Source organism: Cervus elaphus, chromosome 9 (assembly GCF_910594005.1).
Source record: "Cervus elaphus chromosome 9, mCerEla1.1, whole genome shotgun sequence".
In the NCBI taxonomy this organism is placed as follows: domain Eukaryota; kingdom Metazoa; phylum Chordata; class Mammalia; order Artiodactyla; family Cervidae; genus Cervus; species Cervus elaphus.
In genome coordinates, this window is record NC_057823.1 from 16,518,177 (window position 1) to 16,544,223 (window position 26,047).

A 26,047-nucleotide genomic window follows, 5' to 3' on the forward strand; every position below is an offset into this window, starting at 1 on the left:
TAAACATATCTTTATGTCCATGCTACAATATCATTCAGGGTTCACTCAAGAAAAGAGAAACCAGTTAGTCATTTTAATAAAGAGAATTTAATAAAGGGATTTGGCTAAAGAGTTATTGAAGAAACCCAAGTCCAAATAAATCACAGTATCTGGTGGTGTTATTAGAGACTCCATGTTAGATCTGTTTATTTGACTTTATTACTTTTTTTTAATTTTTTATTAGTTGGAGGCTAATTACTTCACAACATTTCAGTGGGTTTTGTCATACATTGATATGAATCAGCCATAGATTTACAAGTATTCCCCATCCCGGTCCCCCCTCCCATGTTTATTTGACTTTAAACTTTTCTTCCTATTGCTTTTGTTCACTGAAAGGATACTGTCTATACATAATGGCCTGCCTTGGGAAACCCTCCCCTCTGCCTGAATGTTGAACCAAAATGCCATGTTCAATACCCTGTCCATCTGTGGGTGGCTACAGGAAGGAAGAAAATAACACATCCTCTCTCTGAGACTGGCCATTCCAGGAGATATTTGTAAGATTAATAGCCTTTTTTTACTTTACTTCCTCACTTACCCTCCCTTTTCTTTAAAAAAAAAAAATGGCATCCTGATCCCAATAAGATTGTTCTTTTGAGACAGTAGTCTGCCATCTTCTTGGTCTGTCAGCTTTCTCAATAGTCATATTCTTTGCCTCAACACCTCGCTTCTGATTCATTGGCCTGTCATATGGTAACAAGAGCAAGCTTGAACTCCATAACAGTGGGACTCAGTGTTGAGTACTTTAAACTTCCCAGATTATTTCAACAAAACCCAAGATTGAAGAGCAGTGACATTCTCTGGTGGCTTAGATGGTAAAGAATCTGCCTGCAATGTGGAAGACCTTGGTTCAATCCCTGGGTGGGGAAGATCTCCCAGAGATGGGCATAGCAACCCAGATTTCTTGCCTGGAGAATTACATGGACAGAGGAGCCAGGCAGGCTACAGTACATGGGGTCACAAAGAGTCAGACACAACCAAAGCGATTAACACATTCACACATCCTCACACATAACCTAAATACACAGATTTGAAAAATAAAATTTACTATGTGAAACACACAAGAGCTGGGAAAAGCTCATAAATTTTCAATATATTAAAAAGGAATTATTCTTTTGAGGATGCTTGGACTACCAAAGATAAACTAGAGAATCTCTATAGATATAATAACATTCAGTCAAAAAGTGATTATGATATACATAGGATCAGAGAACTCCCAAATGGTCAGATTAAGGATATAAAAGAGAAGCAATAATTAAGATGTTAAGGAAGAGAAGTGAAATCATAAGGGCTACAGAAATGGTGTCATGAGAGAGGTAGAATTTTTGGATCTAGATGCTAATTTTGTACATTTTCCGACCCACATTTCAAATGGACAAGAGTTACTAAGATTAGAACATTTTGCTGAGTAAGCGCCACATGGCCCCTTTTGATGTCTCTGTTCCTCAGGCTGTAGATGAAGGGGTTCAGCATGGGGGTGACCACAGTGTACACCACCAAGGCCACTGCATCGAAGGATGCAGGAGAGATTGTGCTCAGGAAGCTGAGAGATTGTGAGATGGCTGAGCTGAGGTACACACCAAGGCCTGTTCCATAAAATAAGCAAACACCTGCCAGGTGAGAGAAGGCCTTATATTTCCCACCTGTTGAGGGGACTCTCAGCATGGAAGAAAGAATTTTATAGTCAGAGAAAAAGATCTCTGATAAAGGGGAAAACCAGAGATGACACCAACAATATACATGACTATGTTACTGGTGAAAATATCAGAACAGGCAAGATGGAGGAGTTGAGACAGGTCACAGAAGAAATTAGAAATTTATACATTCCTGAAGCAGGTAAATTTTGACTCAATCCTACTGTGCACTTGGGACTCAAAAAGGTTAACCAAAGAGACATCAAAACTAAGAAGCAACAGAGGCGTGGGTTCATGATGACCAGGTAGCGCAATGGGTGACAGATGGCCACAAACTTGTCATAGGATGTTGCAGTAAGAAGAGTACCATCCACACACCCAAAAAGGATGAAAATAGACATCTGAGTCAGGCAGTCATAATAGGAGATGACTCTGCTGTTCACAATCTTTTTGGGGACAATGCTGGAGATGAAACCAAGATCAGCCAAGGTCAGGTTAGAGTGTGGAGGTGGAGGTCAGAGATTACAACCAGGCTGATGAGCAGGTTCCCAAGCATGGTCATCAGGTATGTGGACAGGAACAGGATAAAGAGCAAAGGCTGCAGTTCTGGATCATCTGAGAGGCCCATGAGGAAGAATTTTGAGACACTTGTTAGATTTCCAGTTCGCTGTAGCTTGGACACCTCAAGAAAAGGAAAAAATCGCTGGAAAAATAGAAAATAAGTAAATGGTCATGCAGCACTGTGTCCATATTTTGGATTCGAGCAATTCATTTCCAAGACCACACACCCCACTACCTTTAGCAATACTTCTCAGCATGACAAATTCTCTCTGCTTAGAATTGTGTCCTCCTTGGTTTCTGTGCTTACTTTATAAAACTTCACTGAAAAGTGAAAGGTAACAAGCACATTAGAAGTTATATATCCATGAGCTCAGTTTTACTGCAACCTACTCTGTAGAAATAATATAGGATGAGAAATTCCCTTCCCCCTTTTAAGGAAAAACATAATTTGAATTTAAAGAGATTAAGGCATAAGTATAGGATTTTTATCTTATTCAAATGCAATTCTAGATATTTTCTTCATTTAGAGTATTTGCAAATTTCTATGACATGCAGAACTGTGTTATCAGAATTCTAATTAAAGATAATCAGAACATATTTCTATGTGGTATTCTGTTTTATCATTCTTTTGTTTCTCTGTCTTTCATCTTTCATGAAATAAGTGATTAGTCAAGTATCAGGACTGGGTTTTTTTTTAGTCATTTAGTATATACTTCCATCTTTGACTTAGGTGGACTTGAGTTTTCAATCAGTATGTTTCAATGAAGTGCACATGATCACACTGCATTGATGACTACAAACATGGTGTCAGTGTGTACAGAGCATTGTCAATCATTAAGTGACAACACAATTTAAGAAACCTACTTGGACCTTTTTATTTTATACGGAGTGATTTGTTTCAATCCAATACCATCTCGGTAAAATGTATCATGTGTGAGACAACATTACTTTTTAAATTATTTATTTATTTATTTTAATTGGCGGATAATTACTTTACAGTATTGTATTGGCCTCTGCCATATATCCACATGAATCGGCCACAGGCATATATGTGTCCCCTCCCGCCTGAACCCTCCTTCCATCTCCCTCCCCACCCTATCCCTCCAGGTTGTCACAGAGCACTGGGTTGTGTTCCCTGTGTCATATATCAAGCTCCCACTGGAGACCACATTGCTTCTTTGTATTCTATTGTGTTCTGGCAGAATACTACTACTTCACTGTTGTTGTTGTTGTTTTTCAGTTTACAAGTATGAATGACAAAATTGCATATATTTTGCCTGTGCAATGTGGAGCTTTTTAAAAGATGTTCAAAATGATGATTTAATACACACAGACATTGTGAGTGATCACCACGATCAAGTTATTTAACATATGTCACCTCACATGTGTGAGTATTAGTGTATGTACTAGTGGTAGTAACAGCTAAGCCGGTCTCTCTTAGCAAACCTCAATATGATACAGAATTATTAGCTAATAACCACCAGGCTGCTTATTAGAGCCACGAAACTTACTTATTTTTTAACTGAAAGTTTGTACACTTTCACCAACATCTCCCCATTTTCCCAACAACTTGCTTCTCACAACTACAGTTCAAATCTATGGTCCTAAGAGTTTGATTTTCATCGATTCCACACATCAGTGAGATCATGCAGTGTCTGACTTTCTGTGTATGGTGTATATATTATAATAAGCATAATATTCTCTAAGTCCATTCATGTTGGCAGAAATGGCAGGATTTCCTTTTTTCATGGCCGAATAATTTTTCATCATTTATGTATCTGCATGCATGCTCAGTCGCTTCAGTCATGTCCAGCTCTCTGCAACCCTGTGGACTGTGGCCTGTCAGGCTTCTCTGTCCATGAGGACTCTGCAGGCAAGAATACTGGAGTGGGTTTCCATGTCCTCCTCCAGGGGATCTTCTCAACCCAGGATCGAATCCACATATCTTGCATTGGCATTTGAATTCTTTACCACTGAGCCACCTGGGAAGCCCCATTTATATATCTACACAATATATAAATAAAAATTTAAAAAATATTACCTATTATTACTCTCACAATAACCATCACATATTTTTAAAATATGAACATTTTAAAACCAGTATTACTTTTATAACACAACAAATCACAACATAGTGTAAAAAATATGAATTTTTATTTATTTTTTCCCATTTATTTTTATTACTTGGAGGCTAATTACTTTACAATATTGTAGTGGTTTTTGCCATACATTGACATGAATCAGCCATGGACTTACACGTGTTCCCCTTCCTGATCCCCCTTCCCTCCTCCCTCTCCATCCCATCCCTCTGGGTCTTCCCAGTGCACCAGCCCTGAGCACTTGTCTCATGCATCCAACCTGGGCTGGTGATCTGTTTCACCCTTGATAGTATACTTGTTTCAGTGCTGCTCTCGCAGAACATCCCACCCTCACCTTCTCCCACACAGTCTAAAAGTCTGCTCTGTACATCTGTGTCTCTTTTTCTGTTTTGCATATAGGGTTATCATTACTATCTTTCTAAATTCCATATATATGTGTCTGTACACTGTATTGGTCTTTATCATTCTGGCTTACTTCACTCTGTATAATGGGCTACAGTTTCATCCATCTCATTAGAACTGATTCAAATGAATTCTTTTTAATGGCTGTGTAATATTCCATAGTGCATATATACCACAGCTTCCTTATCCATTCATCTGCTGATGGGCATCTAGGTTGCTTCCATGTCCTGGCTATTATAAACAGTGCTGCGATGAACATTGGGGTACACGTGTCTCTTTCAGATCTGGTTTCCTCAGTGTGTATGCCCAGGAGTGGGGTTGCTGGGTCATATGGCAGTTCTATTTCCAGTTTTTAAGGAATCTCCACACTGTTCTCCATAGTGGCTGTACTAGTTTGCATTCCCACCAACAGTGTAAGAGGGTTCCCTTTTCTCCACACCCTCTCCAGCATTTATTGCTTGTAGACTTTTGGATAGCAGCCATTCTGACTGGCATGTAATGGTATCTCATTGAGGTTTTGATTTGCATTTCTCTGATAATGAGTGATGTTGAGCATCTTTTCATGTGTTTGTTAGCCATCTGTATGTCTTCTTTGGAGAAATGTCTGTTTAGATCTTTGGCCCATTTTTTGATTGGGTCGTTTATTTTTCTGGCACTGAGCTGCAGGAGTTGCTTGTATATTTTTGAGATTAATCCTTTGTCCGTTGCTTCATTTGCTATTATTTTCTCCCAATCTGAGGGCTGTCTTTTCACCTTGCTTAGAGTTTCCTTTGTTGTGCATAAGCTTTTAAGTTTCATTAGGTCCCATTTGTTTATTTTTGCTTTTATTTCCAATATTCTGGGAGGTGGGTCATAGAGGATCCTGCTGTGATTTATGTCGGAGAGTGTTTTGCCTATGTTCTCCTCTAGGAGTTTGTTTCTGGTCTTACATTTAGATCTTTAATCCATTTTGAGTTTATTTTTATGTATGGTGTTAGAAAGTGTTCTAGTTTCATTCTTTTACAAGTGGTTGACAAGTTTCCCAGAACCACTTGTGAAAGAGATTGTCTTTTCTCCATTGTATATTCTTGTCTCCTTTGTCAAAGATAAGGTGTCCATAGGTATGTGGATTTATCTCTGGGCTTTCTATTTTGTTCCATTGATCTATATTTCTGTCTTTGTGCCAGTACCATACTGTCTTGATGACTGTGGCTTTGTAGTAGAGCCTGAAGTCAGGCAGGTTGATTCCTTCAGTTTGATTCTTCTTTCTCAAGATTGCTTTGGCTATTCGAGGTTTCTTGTATTTCCGTACAAATTGTGCAATTGTTTGTTCTAGTTCTGTGAAAAATACCGTTGGTAGCTTGATAGGGATTGCATTGAATCTATAGATTGCTTTGGATAGTATACTCATTTTCACAATATTGATTCTTCCAATCCATGAACACGGTATATTTCTCCATCTATTTGTGTCCTCTTTGATATCTTTCATCAGTGTTTTATAATTTTCTATATATAGGTCTTTTGTTTCTTTAGGTAGATATATTCCTAAGTATTTTATTCTTTTCGTTGCATTGGTGAATGGTATTGTTTCCTTAATTTCATTTTCTGTTTTCTCATTCTTAGTGTATAGGAATGCAAGGGAATTCTCTGTGTTAATTTTATAGCCTGCAACTTTACTATATTCATTGATTAGCTCTAGTAATTTTCTGGTAGAGTCTTAGAGTTTTCTACGTAGAGGATCATGTCATCTGCAAACAGTGAGAGTTTTACTTCTTCTTTTCCAATCTGGATTCCTTTTATTTCTTTTTCTGCTCTGATTGCTGTGGCCAAAACTTTCAAAACAATGTTGAATAGTAGTGGTGAGAGTGGGCACCCTTGCCTTTCCTGACTTTAGGGGAAATGCTCTCAATTTTTCACCATTGAAGATAATGTTTGCTCATCAAGAAACAAAGGGAGAAGAATCAAATCAACAAAATTAGAAATGAAAATGGAGAGATCTCAACAGAAAACACAGAAATTCAAAGGATCATAAGAGACTACTACCAGCAGCTCTATGCCAATAAAATGGACAACTTGGAAGAAATGGACAAATTCTTAGAAAAGTATAGCTTTCCAAAACTGAATCAGGAAGAAATAGAAGATCTTAACAGACCCATCACAAGCACAGAAATCAAAACTGTAATCAGAAATCTTCCAGCAAACAAAAGCCCAGGACCAGATGGCTTCACAGCTGAATTCTACCAAATTTTAGAGAAGAGCTAACACCTATCTTACTCAAACTCTTCTAGAAAATTTCAGAAAGTAAACTTCCAAACTCATTCTATGAGGCCACCATCACCCTAATACCAAAATCAGACAAAGTTGCCACAAAAAAAGAAAACTACAGGCCAATATCACTGATGAACATAGATGCAAAAATCCTTAACAAAATTCTAGCAAACAGAATCCAACAACATATTAAAAAGATCATACATCATGACCAAGTGGTCTTTATCCCAAGAATGCAAGGATTCTTTAATATCCACAAATCAATCAATGTAATACACCACATTAACAAATTGAAAGATAAAAACCATATGATTATCTCAATAGATGCAGAGAAAGCCTTTGACAAAATTCAACATCCATTTATGATAAAAACTCTCCAGAAAGCAGGAATAGAAGGAACATACCTCAACATAATAAAGGGCATTTTATTTTAAACAGTTTTCATTTTCTAAGTAGAAACGGACCAAAAGACAGACTTTGTGTCTCCTTTCATGACTGAGTCAGCTGACGATAAGTATGGAGGAGGAGTGGACAGAGGAAGTGAAATCCAGGAAGAGCATCAACAGAGACATCTCTAAAATTTCAGGTCCCAATTATTTCTATGGTTGTCTGTGATCTCAGATGTTCTTTCCATAGTTGATGCAGCAGGTGCTACCTAGTAACCTCCACTGTGTCCTCCAGAAAACTGAAAGTGGAAGGGCACAGTGAGCAGGGAGTCTCTGACAGGACTGACAGGGAAGGGACAGGACTGTTCAGGTGGCAGGGAGTAGTCTTCCCAGACGCCCTGTGTCTGGAATCATTCTGCCCAGAATAACCAGCTTCAAACTTGGCTTTAACATCCTCTAACTCATGACCTGGTACATGTGACATAAAATGTTTCACTTCTTTCATCTTATTAAAATAATAGAAATATGTGTACATACATTTGGGGAGAAATTCTGCAGGTGTAATCAAGCAAAAACTATAGAACTTATACTTCAGAGCCTGACATTTAGACAGCCTTCCATAGCAGTACATGATTTTATGGCTCAAGTCATTTTCCTCATCCTCAGTACCTCTCTCATAATGAACTGAAGTGCTCAGGGGAAAGGTTACAGAGACCCATTTGCTGCTCTGGTGGGAGAGATGCTAGTCAGAACCAGACCACTGAGAGTGGAAGCAGGACTCTGAATGAGAGTTCTCACACCCCAACCAGAACTAAGAACATAAACTTCAAAGGGCTCTATTCCAAACCCCTGTAGATTTGTGCCCTCTCATCTTTCTATACCAACTGTGATGTTCATTCTGCTTGAGGAGGAAATCATGCTCCCAACACTCCCTTCATCCCTTTCTGTCTCCCTTAGCAATTACTGGGTTGGGTTGCATCCCTGCTAGAGCATGACCAAGAAGCACAGACTCACTCCCCGTCTCCTTCCTGGAGTGTGACGAAGTTTCAGGATCCTTCCTTAGCACAGGCAGGAAGACAGACTCAGGATGGAAACCTCTGATGCAGATTTCTACAAGGATGGAGACGTTTGTGTGGAACCACAGATTCAGAATTGCCAAACTAAAGAAGCGATAGAAGCAAATTAGTCATTTTAATGATGAATATTTAACAGAGTTGGTTAACACATTATGTAGGACGAAATGCAAGAAAGAACAAAGAGGTAACAGCAATCATAACTGACTGAAGAAGCTATTCCACCAATAGCTTGAGGGGTGTATAGGGATCAAGTGAGTTTTTAAAGCAAAGAGACATTTCCAGACCACTGTTGAAAGTATGTAAGTTGAATGCAACATGCAACATAGAGCAGTGATTTCAAGCACTTCACTTGGAATTGAAGCCCATGCATATGATGTAGAGAAGCTATGTGAAGAAATTTATCAGAAATAATGGGAAAAACACATCACTTGTTGCTACATCAGGGTCTTCATATCATCCCCCTTTGCCCTCTAATCTCTTCTGGATCTTCAACAATTGTACATGAGCAGTTAGGACCCAAGGCATAAAGTTCACCTTTGATGGAAAGATCTGACTTGGATCAGTAGTTGACAACCTTGGCCACACACTAGAACCACCTGAGTGTTTTCAAAATCCTCATGCTCAGAACATGCCTTGTGCTAGTCACTCAGTCATGTCCAACTCTTTGCCACCCCATGGACTGTAGCCTTCCAGGCTCCTCTGTCCATGGGGATTCTACAGGCAAGAATACTGGAGTGGGTTGCCCATGCCCACCTGCAGGGTATCTTCTGAATCCAGGGGTCAAACCCAGGTCTCCCTCATTGCAGGAAGATTCTTTACCAGCTGAGCCACCAGGGAAACTTCAAAATACACCCAGATCCAGTTAAATCTGGATATCTGATGGTGAGAACCAATGGTCAGTATTTTTAAGCGTCCCAGATGATTGCAATAAAACCCAAGGTTGAGAAGCAGTAGCATGCCTCCTCACACATAACTGCAATGCAGACATTTGAAAAATAGAATTTTCTGTGAAAAATATGTAAGGACTGTGACAAACTCTCAAATTTTCAGTGTATTAAAAGGGGACATGAGTGTACCTATGACTGCTTCTTGTCGATGTATAACATAAAACCACAAAATTCTGTAAAGCAAATATCCTCAATTAAAAAAAATAACGTGGCAGGGAGAAAACAAGATGGCAGAGAAGTAGGTGGACATGGAGTACATCTCTCTCCACAAATACATCAGGGATACACCTTCAGACACAGAAGTGCATGCAGAACACCAGCTGAGAGTGGACAGAAGTACCTGACCAGTGGAAAAGAATATATAGAACCATGCAAAATTCGGTAGGATGAAGGAATTAGGGGAAAAAAAACAGGAGCATTAATAGGACTGAACCTGCCCTAGGTGGGTGGGGGAACTGAAGCAGGGCTCTGATCATCACATCAGGGCAACTGTCTAAGTCAGAGGAGAAACATTTAAGGCTGAGAGTGAAACAGCTGATCTGAGGCAGCCTAATGGCATGAGAATCAGGCTGTCCTTGCCACAGCTGTACATACCCTGGACAGGGATGCAGGTCCCCTGGAAGGTGCAGAGACTGGGAGCTGGAGTTTAAGGACTGTGGAGCAATCCCAGGGGGATTGAGGGAATATAAGGGAGGAGACTGTGGTAGGAAATGCCAATGGAAGAAAGCCGGGCAGCCATGGAAGCAACGTGATACTGCTGAATCATGCACAGTGGGTGGAGCCATCATCAGAGCCTCTCTCCCCACATGCCAGCACTGACAGCTGAACAACAGAGAGGCTGGCCCATCAAACGCCTGATTCACTGAACTACAGAGTAGGACCCCACCCACTGTGCTCCTTTAAGTACCTGACATGCCAATCTACAGAGTAAGACCCCAGCTTGGGGGGGCCCCCTCTATGTGTCTGATGTGCCAAATGACGAAGAATGACCCCAGGCAATGGGAGACCTCTAAATACCAGAATAGGCAGAGCTACAGAGAAAGACTGGCCAAAGAGGCCTTCTGATCACCAGCTACAAAAGGCTTGAAAAAAGACTCTGATAGGGCCTTAACACCTGCGGTGGAGGCAGTGTGTGTCCCTGAACACTTGGCACTACCAGGGTCCCTTCAAGCCAAGCAGCTGTGCCACCTTCATGCCCAATTCTCACTGGGGCGGAGCTGCCACAGGCAAAACAAGTCTTGCGTCTATGCACACAGAGTTGCTTCGGTCATGTCCAGCTTTTTGTGATCCTGTGGACTGGCCTGCCAGACTTCTCTGTCAGGGGAGTTCACCAGACAGGAATATGGGAGTGTATTGACCAATACTGGTTGCCATACCCTTCTAGAGCACTATATTTCCTGCTGCCCTAGCCGCCGATTCCCCTGAGTACCTGGTGCTGCCAGGATCCCTGAGACTCAAGCAGCTGCACCACCTCCACACCTGGCCCTCACAGGCGTAGACCCAAGACCTCCAGGGAAGCCTCAGGAGCAAACTCCAATGGATGACCCACATGCAGAGGTGAAAATAAAACAACTGAAATCCAGGGGTAGTGTTGCTAAGGAAGAAGAACCAAAACCTTTCTACTAGATGTACAAGCTACAAATTCTACGTGATCAGCTAGGCAGACTCTGTGTCTATGGACTATATAAAAGGACATTGAGAGCTCCCTGAAAAGAAAATGCACTCGTTCTGATAGCTGCAGACATTGGAGGCAAGAACACACGAGAGTAGGACTAGATTAGAATCTGAGCTGCCCCCGTAGCAGGTCCAGAGAACAGCACAGTGTTGGAGGGCATCCTAGGGAGGTGAGGTGGACTGTGACTCCCAGTGAGGGAAAGGACTCTGACAGCAGTGACTCAAGAAAAACATTTATTATTCTTATGCTTTGACTTATTCTGTAGATTCTTTGCGAATGTTTTTTTCTTTCTTTTATTGCCTATTTCCCCCCTCTGTTGTAGTTGTTGATTTTACTGGCACTATGAAATATAATTAAGCTTTTGAGCTTTTTTTTTCTTATTCACATTTTTTATTGTTGTTATAAACCTCTGCCTCTATGTTGGGTTTTTACAGTTTTGTGGAATTATCCTTTCTCTCTCTCTCTCTCTTTTTGATTTAAATTTTTTAAATCTATTTTTATTTTTTCTACATTTATTCATTTGTTTGCTTTTCCTACTGTTCTTTTCCCCTTGCAGTTAATCTTTAATGCATATAAATCTTCATCTACCTCTATTTAACTTTGCATTTCTCTTCTTTCTTTCTTTTCTCTCTTTCCTTTCCTTTCAACATATTTGTTAGTATTGTTTGCATTAATTTATTCCCCAATTAGCACATTGCTTTAGTTTTGCTTTTCAGTCTGTGCTTAAGTTAGTTTTGTTCTTAACTGGTAAATATAATTTTTTATTTCCTTTGTTCACCAGGCCAGTCTACTGTACTTTATTTTTGTTGAACTGCTTGACTTTGCTAATGGGTATATATATGTGTGTGTGTATATTCCAATATTTTCATCATTATTTGCCTGATTTTGTAACTGCCATTTGTCTGGGGTTCATTTTTGGTATTTGTTTTAATCTCACTTAAGGCCACAACAAACCACTTGTAGAATCTTTGTTCCTGACCAGAAATCAAGCCCTGAGCATTTGGAGTGGAAGCACTGATGCCAAGACCCTAGACTACCAAAGAACTAACTATAGGGAGTATCAAAGAGAGAGAACTCACACAAAGGAAACCACTTGAATAGAAGACCCAGCATCACCCAACCACCAGTAGCACCCTGTGCAGGACGCCTCATCTAAACAACAAACAATAAAAAAGTACAAACCCACTCATCAGCAGATAGGATTACCACCTCACTCAACCTTGCCCATCAGAGGAAAAACAAACAAACAAACAAAAACTCAGCACAAGTCTCACCGTATATGAAGCTTGTACAAACCACTGGACCAAGCTTATGAGGGCAGAAACCTAAAGAAAGGAAAAAATCAACCTTGAAGCCTGGGAAATGGACACCTCAAACACACTAAGTTAAAAAAAAATAATGAAAAGGCAGGGAAATACTACACAAATGAAGGATCACACTAGAAACACAGATGTCCAAATAAATGAAGAGGAAATAGGCAAAATACCTGAAAAAGAATTCAGAATGATGATAGTAAAGATGATCAAAAACCTTGAAAACAAAATGAAGAAAATGTAAGAATCAATTAACAAAGACTTAGAAGAATTAAAGAATAAAACATACAGAGACAAACAACACAATTACTGAAATTAAAAATACTCTGGAAGGAAACAATAGCAGAATATCTGAAGCAGAATAATGAATCAGTGATCTGTAAGGTAAAATGGTGTGAAAAACTTCTGAAGAGCAGAGTAAAGTAAAAAGAATGAAAAGAACTGAGGATAGACTCAGAGACCTCTGGTAAAATATCAAATGCAGTAACATTCAAATTATAGGGGTCCCAGAAGAAGAAGAGAAAAAGAAAGGGTGTGAGAAAATTCTTGAAGAGACTATAGTTGAAAATTACCCCAACATGGAAAAGTAAATAGTCAATCAAGTCCAAGAGGTGCAAAGAGTCTCATACAGGATAAACCCAAGGAGAAACACACCAAGATACATACTAATCAAACTAACAAAGATTAAATACAAAGAAAGAATATTAAAAGCAACAAGGGGAAAGCAACAAGTAACATACAAGGGAAATCCCATATGCTTAGCAGCTGATCTTTCAGCAGAAACTCTGCAGGCCAGAAGGGAATGGCAGAATACATTTAAAGTACTGAAAAGGAAAAATCTACAACCAACATTACCGTACCTGGCAAGGATCTCATTCAAAATTGATGGAGAAATAAAAAGCTCTTCAGACAAGCAAAAGTTAAGAGAATTCAGTGCCACCAAACCAGCTTTAAAACAAATGTTAAAGGGACTTACATAGTCAAAAAATACAGGAGAAGGGAAAAGTTCTACAAAATCAACTCCAAACAATGAAGAAAATGATAATAGGAACATATATATCAATAATTACTTTAAATGTAAACATATTAAATGCTCCAACCAAAAGACACAGACTGTTGAATGGATACAAAAACAAGACCCATATATATGTTGTCTACAAGAAACCCATCTCAGACCTAAAGACACATATAGACTGAAAGTGAGAGGATGGAAAAGTATATTCCATGCAAATAAGAAGCAAAAGAAAGCTGGAGTAGCAATCCTCATATCAAACAAAATAGACCTTACAACAAAGAAGATTACAAGAAATAAGGATTACAAGAGATCAGATTACATACTGATCAAGGGGTCAATCCAAGAGGAAGACATAACAATTGTAAATATCTATGCACCCAACATAGGAGCACCTCAATACATAAGACAAACACTAACAGACATAAAAGGAGAAACTGACAGTAACACAATAATAGGAGACTTTAACACTCCACTCACACCAATGGACAGATCATCAAAAGAGAAAATTAATAAGGAAACACAAGTCTTAAATGATAGATTATATGAGGTGGATCTCATTGATATCTTCGGGACATTTCATCCAAATGTGGAAGAATACACCTTCTTCTCAAGTGCACATGAAACATTCTCCAGGATAGACCACATCTTGGGTCACAAATCAAACCTCAGTAAATGTTAAAAAATTGAAATCATATGAGGCATCTTTTCTGAACACAAGGCTATGAGACTAGATATCAATTTCAAGGAAAAAAACTGCAAGAAGCAAAAACACATGGAGATTAAACAATATGTTTCTAAATAGTCAACAGGTTACTGAAGAAATCAAAAAGGAAATAAAAAAACTTCTAGAAACAAATGAAAATGAAAACACGACAACTGATAACCTATAGGGTGCAGCAAAATAAGTTATAAGAAGGAAGTTTATAGCAATACAATCCTACCTCAAGAAACAAGAAAAACATGGAATACACAACCTAACTTTACACCTAAAACAACTGCAAAAAGAAGAAGAAAAAAAAATTAGTAGAAAGAAATAACTTATAAAGATCCAAGCAGAAATAAATGAAAAAGAAATCAAAGGAACAATAGTAAAGATTAATAAGACTAAAAGCTGCTTCTTTGAGAAGATAAACAAAATTGACAAACTTTTAGCCAGACTCATCAAGAAAAAAGGAGAGAGGAATCAAATCAACAAAATTAGAAATGAAAAAGGAGAGGTTACAGCAGACAGAGCAGAAATACAAAGGATTATAAGAGACTAATATGAACAACTATATGGCAATAAAATGGGTAACCTGGAAGAAATGGACAGATTCTTAGAAAAGTTCAATCTTCCAAGACTGAACCAGGAAGAAATAGGAATTATGAACAACCCAATTACAAGCACTGAAATTGAAGCTGTGATCCAAAATCTCCCAGAAAACAAAAGCACAGGATCAGATGGCTTCACAGGAGAATTCTAACATTTAGAGAAGAGATAATGCCTATCCTTCTAAAACTCTTTCCAAAAATTGCAGATGAAGGAACACTTCCAAACTCCTCATTCTACAAGGCCACCATCACCCTGATACCAAAACCATACAAAGACAACACATAAAAAAGAAAACTATAGACCAATATCACTGATGAACATAGATACACATATCCTCAACAAAATTTTAGCAAACAGAATTCAGCAACACATCAAAAAATTCACACACCTTGATCAACTTGGGTTTATTCCAGGGAAGCAAGGGTTCTTCAATATGCACAAATCAATGAGTGTGATACACCATGTTAATAAATTCAAAGATAAAAATTGTATGATAATCTCAATAGATGCATAAAAATCCTTTGACAAAATTCAGCACCCATTTATGATTAAAACTCTTCAAAAAATGGGCATAGAACCTACCTCAATATAATAAAGGCCATATATGATAAGCCTACAGAAAACATTATTTTCAAGGGTGAAAAACTTAAAGCATTACCCTTAAGATCAAGAACAAGACAAGGGTGTCCACTTCACCACTATTATTCAACCTAGTTTTGGAAATCTAGTACATCATTCAGAGAAGAAAAAGAAAGAAAATGAATCCAGATTGGAAAAGAAATAAAGTTCTCATTGCCTGCAGATGACATGATACTGTACATAGAAAACTCTAAAGATACCATCAGAAAATTACTAGAGTTAATCAGTGAATTTAGCAAAGTTGCAGGATACAAAATCAATACACAGAAACCACTTGCATTTCTATATACTAGCAATGAAAAGTCAGAAAGAGAAATTAAGGAATCAATCCCCTTCACCATTGCAACAAAAAGAACTAAATATCTAGGAATAAACTTATCTAAGAAGACAAAAAAATGTACTGATGAAAGAAATCAAAGACAATATAAACAAATGGAGAGAGAATCTATGTCCCTGGGTCAGAAGAATCAATATTGTGAAAATACTATACTACCAAATGCAATCTACAGATTCAATGTGATCCCTATCAAACTACCAATGACATTTTTCACAGAACTAGATAAAAATTTTTCACAATGTATATGGAAACACAAAAGACCCTGAATAGCAAAAGCAGTCTTGAGAAAGAAGAATGGAGCTGGAGGAATCAACCTTCCTGACTTCAGATTATACTACAAAGCTACAGTCATTAAGACAGTCTGGTACTGGCACAAAAACAGAAATATAGAACAAAGGAACAAAACAGACATCCCAGAAATTAACCTATGCACCTATGGCTACCTTAGTTTTGTAAAGGAGGCAAGAATATACAATGGGGCAAAGACAGCCTTTTCAATAAATGGTGCTGGGAAAACTGGACAGCGACATATAAAAGAATGAAATTGGAACACTTCCTAACACCATATACAAAGATAAACTCAAAATTAATTAAAGACCTAAATGTAAGACCAGAAACTATAAAACTCTTAGAGGAAAACATAGGCAGGACACTCGATGACATAAATCAAAGCAGGATACTCTATGACCTGCCTCCTACAGTAAAGGAAATAAAAACAAAAGCAAACAAGTGGGACCTGATTAAACTTCAAAGCTTTTGCACAGCAAAGGAAACTATAAGCGAGGTGAAAAGACAACCCTCAGAATGGGAGAAAATAATAGCAAATGAAACAACTGACAAAGGATTAATTTCCAAAATTTACAAGTAGCTCATACAACTCAGTACCAGAAAAACAAACAACCCAATCAAAAAGTGGAAAAAAACCTAAACAGACATTTCTCCAAAGAAGACATAAGATGGCTACACACATAAAACAGACATATGAAAAATGCTCGAGTCAGCTCAAGATGGCGGAGGAGTAGGACGGGGAGACCACTTTCTCTCCTACAAATTCATCAAAAGAATAACTGAACGCAGAGCAAACTTCGCAAAACAACTTCGGATCGCTAGCTGAGGTCATCGGGCGCCCAGAGAAGCAGCCCATTGTCTTCGAAAGGAGGTAGGACAAAATATAAAAGATAAAAAGTGAGACAAAAGAGCTAAGGACGGAGATCCGTCCCGGGAGCTCCTAGGCGGCATTGCTTGGGGTAGGGTCCGGGCCGAGTGCCCTGAGGACAATCGGAGGGAACTTCTGTGAGTTGCCAACTTGAACTGTGGGAGACCAAAAGAGAGAGAGTAAATTAACCGGCCCGAACACACTGCCGGCCGCTCGCAGAACAAAGAGACCGAGAGGGTCCAGAGAGGAGCTCGCAGGCTGCGGACCGGCCCAGCCCCGCCGGAGGCAGGAGGCAGGGGGGAGGGGAAGGTCGCGGCGAGACACAGGGCGCAGGCACCCGACCGGCGCGGGCGGAGACTGGGGCTGGGGACGCGGAGGGCGGAAGGCGCGCGCGCCCGACTGGCGCCAGCGGAAACTGAGATTGGGACCGTGGAAGGGAGTGGGCGCGCCACACCTGGTGAGAGTGCGCCCACCAAGCCCCTGGCTGCCTGGACCGCTCTGACGGGGAAGGCACAGAGAGCAGGCGCAGCTTTTCCTTCCGCGCTTTTGTGGAACACCCGAGGGCTGGAGCCTCGCGCAGCGTGGGGCGCGCTCCATATAGAACAGCCGGCAGCCTGAGCAGCACAGACGGAGAAAGCAGCGTCAGCCCCTCCCGGCAGCCCCAGCCCATCCCCGCGGCGCAGGCCTGTCCCCACGGCGCCAGCCACTCCCTGCAGCGCAAGCCCCTCCCTGCCCCGCAGAGCGACGGAGCTAGCTACCTGGGTGAGAGTCCACCTCCGCCTGCCTGTGTCAGGGCAGAAATGAGGCTCTGAAGAGACCGGCAAACAGAAGCCAAATAAACAAAGGGAACCGCTTCAGAAGGGACTGGTGCAACAGATTAAAATCCCTCTAGGAAACGCTGACTACACCGGAGGGGCCTGTAGATATCGAGAAGCGTAAGCTGGAACGAGGAGCTATCTGAAACTGAGCCGAACCCACACTGACCGCAACAGCTCCAGAGAAACTCCTAGATATAATTTTACTTCTCTTTTTTTTTTTTTTTTTTAATTTTTTTTTCTTTTTTTTCTTTTTTTGTTTTTTTTCTTTTTTCTTTCTTCTCTTTTATTTTCCTTTAAAATCCCCTATTACTCCCCCATTACTCCTTAACTTTCATTTCCACAGACTTTTACGATTTTTTAATTAGGGGGGAAAAAAAAAAAATTTTTTTTTCTTTCTTTTTTTTTCTTTTTTTTTTTTTTTCTTTTTTTTTTTTTTTTTTTTTTTTTTTTTTTTTTTCTTTCCTTTTTCTCTTCTATTTTCTATTTTTCTTTTTCTCTTATTTCTTTTAAAGTCCTCTAGTACTCCTCTACTACTCTTCATTTTCATTTTCACTACACTATAACCTTACAAAAAAAAAAAAAAAAAGAGAAGCCCTATTTTTAAACCGAAGATTATTCTCTCCCAATCTTGACTCTCTGTTTTCTACCTCAGAACACCTCTATTTCCTCCTTTCCCCTTCTCTTCCCAATCCAATTCTGTGAATCCTTGTAGGTGACTGGGCTACGGAGAACACTCTGGGAACAGACAGCTGCGTAGATCTGTCTCTCTCCTCTTGAGTCCCCCTTTTTCTCCTCCTGTTCATCTCTATCTCCCTCCTCCCTCTCCTCTTCTTCATGTAACTCTGTGAACCTCTCTGGGTGTCCCTAACGGGGGAGAATCTTTTAGCCATTAACCTAGAAGTTTTCTTATCAGGGCTGTATAGTTGGAGAAGTCCTGAGACTACAGGAAGAATAAAACTGAAATCCAGAGGCAGGAGACTTAAGCCCAAAACCTGAGAACACCAGAAAACTCCTGACTACATGGAACTTTAAGTAATAAGTGACCGTCCAAAAGCCTCCATACCTACACTGAAACCAACCACCACCCAAGAGCCAATAAGTTTTAGAGCAAGACATACCACGCAAATTCTCCAGCAACGCAGGAACATAGCCCTGAACATCAACATACAGGCTGCCCAAGGACACACCTAACACATAGACCCATCTCAAAACTCATTACTGGGCACTCCATTGCTCTCCAAAGAGAAGAAATCAAGTTCCATGCACCAGAACACTGACGCAAGCTCCCCTAACCAGGAAATCTTGACAAGCCAATTGTCTAACCCCACCCACTGGGTTAATCCTCCACAATAAAAAGGAACCACAGACCTCCAGAATACAGAAAGCCCACTCCAGATACAACAATCTAAACAAGATGAAAAGGCAAAGAAATACCCAACAGGTAAAGGAACATGAAAAATGCCCACCAAGTCAAACAAAAGAGGAGGAGATAGGGAATCTACCTGAAAAAGAATTTAGAATAATGATAATAAAAATGATCCAAAATCTTGAAAACAAAATGGAGTTACAGATAAATAGCCTGGAAACAAAGATTGAAAAGATTCAAGAACTGTTTAATAAAGACCTAGAAGAAATAAAAAAGAGTCAATTAAAAATGAATAATGCAATGAATGAGATCAAAAACACTTTGGAGGGAACCAAGAGTAGAATAACGGAGGCAGAAGATAGGATAAGTGAGGTAGAAGATAAAATGGTGGAAATAAATGAAGCAGAGAGGAAAAAAGAAAAAAGGATCAAAAGAAATGAGGACAACCTCAGGGACCTCTGGGACACTGTGAAACGCCCCAACATTCGAATCATAGGAGTTCCAGAAGAAGAAGACAAAAAGAAAGGCCATGAGAAAATACTCGAGGAGATAATAGCTGAAAACTTCCCTAAAATGGGGAAGGAAATAGCCACCCAAATCCAAGAAACCCAGAGAGTCCCAAACAGGATAAACCCAAGGCGAAACACCCCAAGACACATATTAATCAAATTAACAAAGATCAAACACAAAGAACAAATATTAAAAGCAGCAAGGGAAAAACAACAAATAACACACAAAGGGATTCCCATAAGGATAACAGCTGATCTATCAATAGAAACCCTCCAGGCCAGAAGGGAATGGCAGGACGTACTGAAAGTAATGAAAGAGAATAACCTACAACCTAGATTACTGTATCCAGCAAGGATCTCATTCAGATATGAAGGAGAATTCAAAAGCTTTACAGATAAGCAAAAGCTGAGAGAATTCAGCACCACCAAACCAGCTCTTCAACAAATGCTAAAGGATCTTCTCTAGACAGGAAATACAGAAAGGTTGTATAAACGTGAACCCAAAACAACAAAGTAAATGGCAACGGGACCACACCTATCAATAATTACCCTAAATGTAAATGGGTTGAATGCCCCAACCAAAAGACAAAGATTGGCTGAATGGATACAAAAACAAGACCCCTATATATGCTGTCTACAAGAGACCCACCTCAAAACAAGAGACACATACAGACTAAAAGTGAAGGGCTGGAAAAAAATATTTCATGCAAACGGAGACCAAAAGAAAGCAGGAGTCGCAATACTCATATCAGATAAAATAGACTTTCAAATAAAGGATGTGAAAAGAGACAAAGAAGGACACTACATAATGATCAAAGGATCAATCCAAGAAGAAGATATAACAATTATAAATATATATGCACCCAACATAGGAGCACCGCAATATGCACGGCAAACACTAACGAGTATGAAAGAGGAAATTAATAGTAACACAATAATAGTGGGAGACTTTAATACCCCACTCACAAATATGGATAGATCAACTAAACAGAAAATTAACAAGGAAACACAAACCTTAAATGACACAATGGACCAGCTAGACCTAATTGATATCTATAGGACATTTCACCCCAAAACAATCAACTTCACCTTTTTCTCAAGTGCACACGGAACATTCTCCAGAATAGATCACATCCTGGGCCATAAATCTGGTCTTGGAAAATTCAAAAAAATTGAAATCATTCCAGTCATCTTTTCTGACCACAGTGCAGTAAGATTAGATCTCAATTACAGGAAAAAAATTGTTAAAACTTCAAACATATGGAGGCTAAATAACACGCTTCTGAATAACCAACAAATCATAGAAGAAATCAAAAAAGAAATCAAAATATGTATAGAAATGAATGAAAATGAACACACAACAACCCAAAACCTATGGGACACTGTAAAAGCAGTGCTAAGGGGAAGGTTCATAGCATTACAGGCTTACATCAAGAAACAAGAAAAAAACCAAATAAATAACCTAACTCTACACCTAAAGCAATTAGAGAAGGAAGAAATGAAGAACCCCAGAGTTAGCAGAAGGAAAGAAATCTTAAAAATCAGGGCAGAAATAAATGCAAAAGAAACTAAAGAGACCATAGCAAAAATCAACAAAGCTAAAAGCTGGTTTTTTGAAAAAATAAACAAAATTGACAAACCATTAGCAAGACTCATTAAGAAACAAAGAGAGAAAAACCAAATTAACAAAATTAGAAATGAAAATGGAGAGATCACAACAGACAACACTGAAATACAAAGGATCATAAGAGACTACTACCAGCAGCTCTATGCCAATAAAATGGACAACTTGGATGAAATGGACAAATTCTTAGAAAAGTATAACTTTCCAAAACTGAACCAGGAAGAAATAGAAGATCTTAACAGACCCATCACAAGCAAGGAAATCGAAACTGTCATCAAAAATCTTCCAGCAAACAAAAGCCCAGGACCAGATGGCTTCACAGCTGAATTCTACCAAAAATTTAGAGAAGAGCTAACACCTATCTTACTCAAACTCTTCCAGAAAATTGCAGATGAAGGTAAGCTTCCAAACTCATTCTATGAGGCCACCATCACCCTAATTCCAAAACCAGACAAAGATGCCACAAAAAAAGAAAACTACAGGCCAATATCACTGATGAACATAGATGCAAAAATCCTTAACAAAATTCTAGCAAACAGAATCCAACAACATATTAAAAAAATCATACACCATGACCAAGTGGGCTTTATCCCAGGAATGCAAGGATTCTTTAATATCCGCAAATCAATCAATGTAATACACCACATTAACAAATTGAAAGATAAAAACCATATGATTATCTCAATAGATGCAGAGAAAGCCTTTGACAAAATTCAACACTCATTTATGATTAAAACTCTCCAAAAAGCAGGAATAGAAGGAACATACCTCAACATAATAAAAGCTATATATGACAAACCCACAGCAAGCATCACCCTCAATGGTGAAAAATTGAAGGCATTTCCCCTGAAATCAGGAACAAGACAAGGGTGCCCACTCTCACCACTACTATTCAACATAGTGTTGGAAGTTCTGGCCACAGCAATCAGAGCAGACAAAGAAGTAAAAGGAATCCAGATAGGAAAAGAAGAAGTAAAACTCTCACTGTTTGCAGATGACATGATCCTCTATATAGAAGACCCTAAAGACTCTACCAGAAAATTACTAGAGCTAATCAATGAATATAGTAAAGTTGCAGGATATAAAATTAACACACAGAAATCCCTTGCATTCCTATATACTAACAATGAAAAAACAGAAAGAGAAATTAAGGAAACAATACCATTCACCATTGCAACAAAAAGAATAAAATACTTAGGAGTATATCTACCTAAAGAAACAAAGGACCTATACATAGAAAACTATAAAACACTGATGAAAGAAATCAAAGAGGACACAAACAGATGGAGAAACATACCGTGTTCCTGGATTGGAAGAATCAATATTGTCAAAATGGCTATTCTACCCAAAGCAGTCTATAGATTCAAAGCAATCCCTATCAAGCTACCAACGGTATTTTTCACAGAACTAGAACAAATAATTTCACAATTTGTATGGAAATACAAAAAACCTCGAATAGCCAAAATAATCTTGAGAAAGAAGAATGGAACTGGAGGAATCAACCTGCCTGACTTCAGACTCTACTACAAAGCCACAGTCATCAAGACAGTATGGTACTGGCACAAAGACAGAAATATAGATCAATGGAACAGAATAGAAAGCCCAGAGATAAATCCACGAACCTATGGACACCGTATCTTTGACAAAGGAGGCAAGGATATACAATGGAAAAAAGACAACCTCTTTAACAAGTGGTGCTGGGAAAACTGGTCAACCACTTGTAAAAGAATGAAACTAGAACACTTTCTAACACCATACACAAAAATAAACTCAAAATGGATTAAAGATCTAAATGTAAGACCAGAAACTATAAAACTCCTAGAGGAGAACATAGGCAAAACACTCACCGACATAAATCACAGCAAGATCCTCTATGACCCACCTCCCAGAATATTGGAAATAAAAGCAAAGATAAACAAATGGGACCTAATGAAACTTAAAAGCTTTTGCACTACAAAGGAAACTATAAGCAAGGTGAAAAGACAGCCCTCAGATTGGGAGAAAATAATAGCAAATGAAGAAACAGACAAAGGATTAATCTCAAAAATATACAAGCAACTCCTGAAGCTCAATTCCAGAAAAATAAATGACCCAATCAAAAAATGGGCCAAAGAACTAAACAGACATTTCTCCAAAGAAGACATACAGATGGCTAACAAACACATGAAAAGATGCTCAACATCACTCATTATCAGAGAAATGCAAATCAAAACCACAATGAGGTACCATTACACGCCAGTCAGGATGGCTGCTATCCAAAAGTCTACAAGCAATAAATGCTGGAGAGGGTGTGGAGAAAAGGGAACCCTCTTACACTGTTGGTGGGAATGCAAACTAGTACAGCCGCTATGGAAAACAGTGTGGAGATTCCTTAAAAAACTGGAAATAGAACTGCCATATGACCCAGCAATCCCACTTCTGGGCATACACACTGAGGAAACCAGATCTGAAAGAGACACGTGCACCCCAATGTTCATCGCAGCACTGTTTATAATAGCCAGGACATGGAAGCAACCTAGATGCCCATCAGCAGATGAATGGATAAGGAAGCTGTGGTACATATACACCATGGAATATTACTCAGCCATTAAAAAGAATTCATTTGAACCAGTCCTAATGAGATGGATGAAGCTGGAGCCCATTATACAGAGTGAAGTAAGCCAGAAAGATAAAGAACATTACAGCATACTAACACATATATATGGAATTTAGAAAGGTGATAACGATAACCCTATATGCAAAACAGAAAAAGAGACACAGAAATACAGAACAGACTTTTGAACTTTGTGGGAGAATGTGAGGGTGGGATATTTCAAAAGAACAGCATGTATACTATCTATGGTGAAACAGATCATCAGCCCAGGTGGGATGCATGAGACAAGTGCTTGGGCCTGGTGCACTGGGAAGACCCAGAGGAATCGGGTGGAGAGGGAGGTGGGAGGGGGGATCGGGATTGGGAATAAAGACCTGCCCTCTGTAGTTGAAATTAAAAAAAAAAAAAAAAAGAAAGAAAAATGCTCAATGTGGCTCATTACTAGAGAAATGAAAATCAAAACTACAATGAAATATCACCTCACACCTGTCAGAATGGCCATCGTCAAAAAGTCTACAAACAATAAATGCTGGAGAGGGTGTGGAGAAAAGGAAACAAACACTATTGCACTGCTGGTTGGAATATAAATTGATACAGCCACTATGGAAGACAGTATGGACATTCCTTAAAAAACTAGGAATAAAACCACCATATGACCCAGCAATCCCACTCCTAGGCATATACCCTGAGGAAACCAAAATTGAGAAAGACACATGTATCCCATTGTTCTTTGCAGCACTATTTACAATAGCTAGAACATGAAAGCAACCTAGATGTCCATCGACAAATGAATGGATAAAGAAGTGTGGTACATATACACAATGGAATATTACTCAGCCATGAAAAGGGATGCATTTGAGTCAGTTCTAATGACATGGATGAACCTAGAACCTATTATACAGAATGAAGTAAATCAGAAGTAGAAAGATAAATATTGTATTCTAACACATATATATGGAATCTAGAAAAATGGTTCTGAAGAGTTTATTTGCAGGACAGCAATGGAGAAACAGACATAGAGAATAGACTTATGGAAATGGGGAGAGGGGAGGAGAGGGTGAGATGTATGGAAAGAGTAACATGGAAACTTTTATTACCATATGTAAAATAGATAGCCAACGGGAATTTGCTGTGTGGCTCAGGAAACTCAAATAGGGGCTCTGTATCAACCTAGGGGTGTGGGATGGGGAGCGAGACAGGAGGGAGGTTCAAAAGGGAGGGGAATATATGTATACCTATGGCTGATTCATGTTGAGGTTTGACAGAAAACAACAAAATTCTGTAAAGCAATTACCCTTCAATAAAATAATTAATTTTTTTAAATGTTTTAAAAAAGAAACAAAACCCAAAATAAAATAAAAAAGAAAGAATCATGTGGTCTTGTGTTGTCCTGGTTTTAAGTAAAAATAAAAGACATTTTTCACTTTCATCAAAGAGTTTTTTTGAACAACATATTCACTGTTTTGTTCTACTAATTTCTGCCATATTCCAGGCAACTTCATAATTCATAGTTGAATGATCATGCGTTTTCTGTTGACTAATTCTGGAGGCTTTTCATGGAGTACTGCTTTCAGTTGATCTAACTGGGAGCATTACTTGTTGGAATTAATTATTTGGTTTTCTAGGAGGAGCTCATATTAATAACAGGACTCCTTTCCAATTCCACCATACACAACATCACCTTCTTTGGGTGAACACCACCCTTTGGTGTGGCTGGTGGTGATTCATTTCACTTGCACCACGATCTCTTCCATTCCACATGATTACAGTATCCACTGTACATTGCCTGTCACAATTTGTTTTAAAAACAGAACATTTTCACTACACTTAAGTAGAGAATCACAAGCAGAAATATGGCCAAGAAGGTTTTTTCACTTATGTGAAATCCAGATATCAAAGCAATAAACATAATCAAGCTTGTGCAAATTATATTCTCACCTAATATCTTGATTTGATCGCTATCAACTTCAACTCGTCTACCTAACTATGGAGCATCGTCCAGTGAGAAATCTCCAGTACAGAACTTCACAAACCACTTTGGACATGTTCAATCAGTCACAGCACCTTCTACACAAATCCTTTTCCGTCTTTCAGTTGAGATTTTACCTTTCTTGAAATAATAAAGCACCATATGCCAAAAAATAAAAATAAAAAATAAAGTGGCCAAAAAAAGGGAATGATTCATCTTTCAAGGATGCTTGCACCACCAAAGAAAACTGTTGAATCTCCGTAGATATAAAGAGATTCAGTCAAGGAGTGATTATGATACACAAAAGGTCCTCAGTGTCCCTACTGTCAT

General features: G+C 38.9%; 1 pseudogene; it reads right to left on the reverse strand.

Annotated features, from left to right (window-relative positions):
- Window positions 1-1,377: 1,377 nt before the first annotated feature.
- LOC122700388 lies at window positions 1,378-26,047 on the reverse strand (annotated as a pseudogene).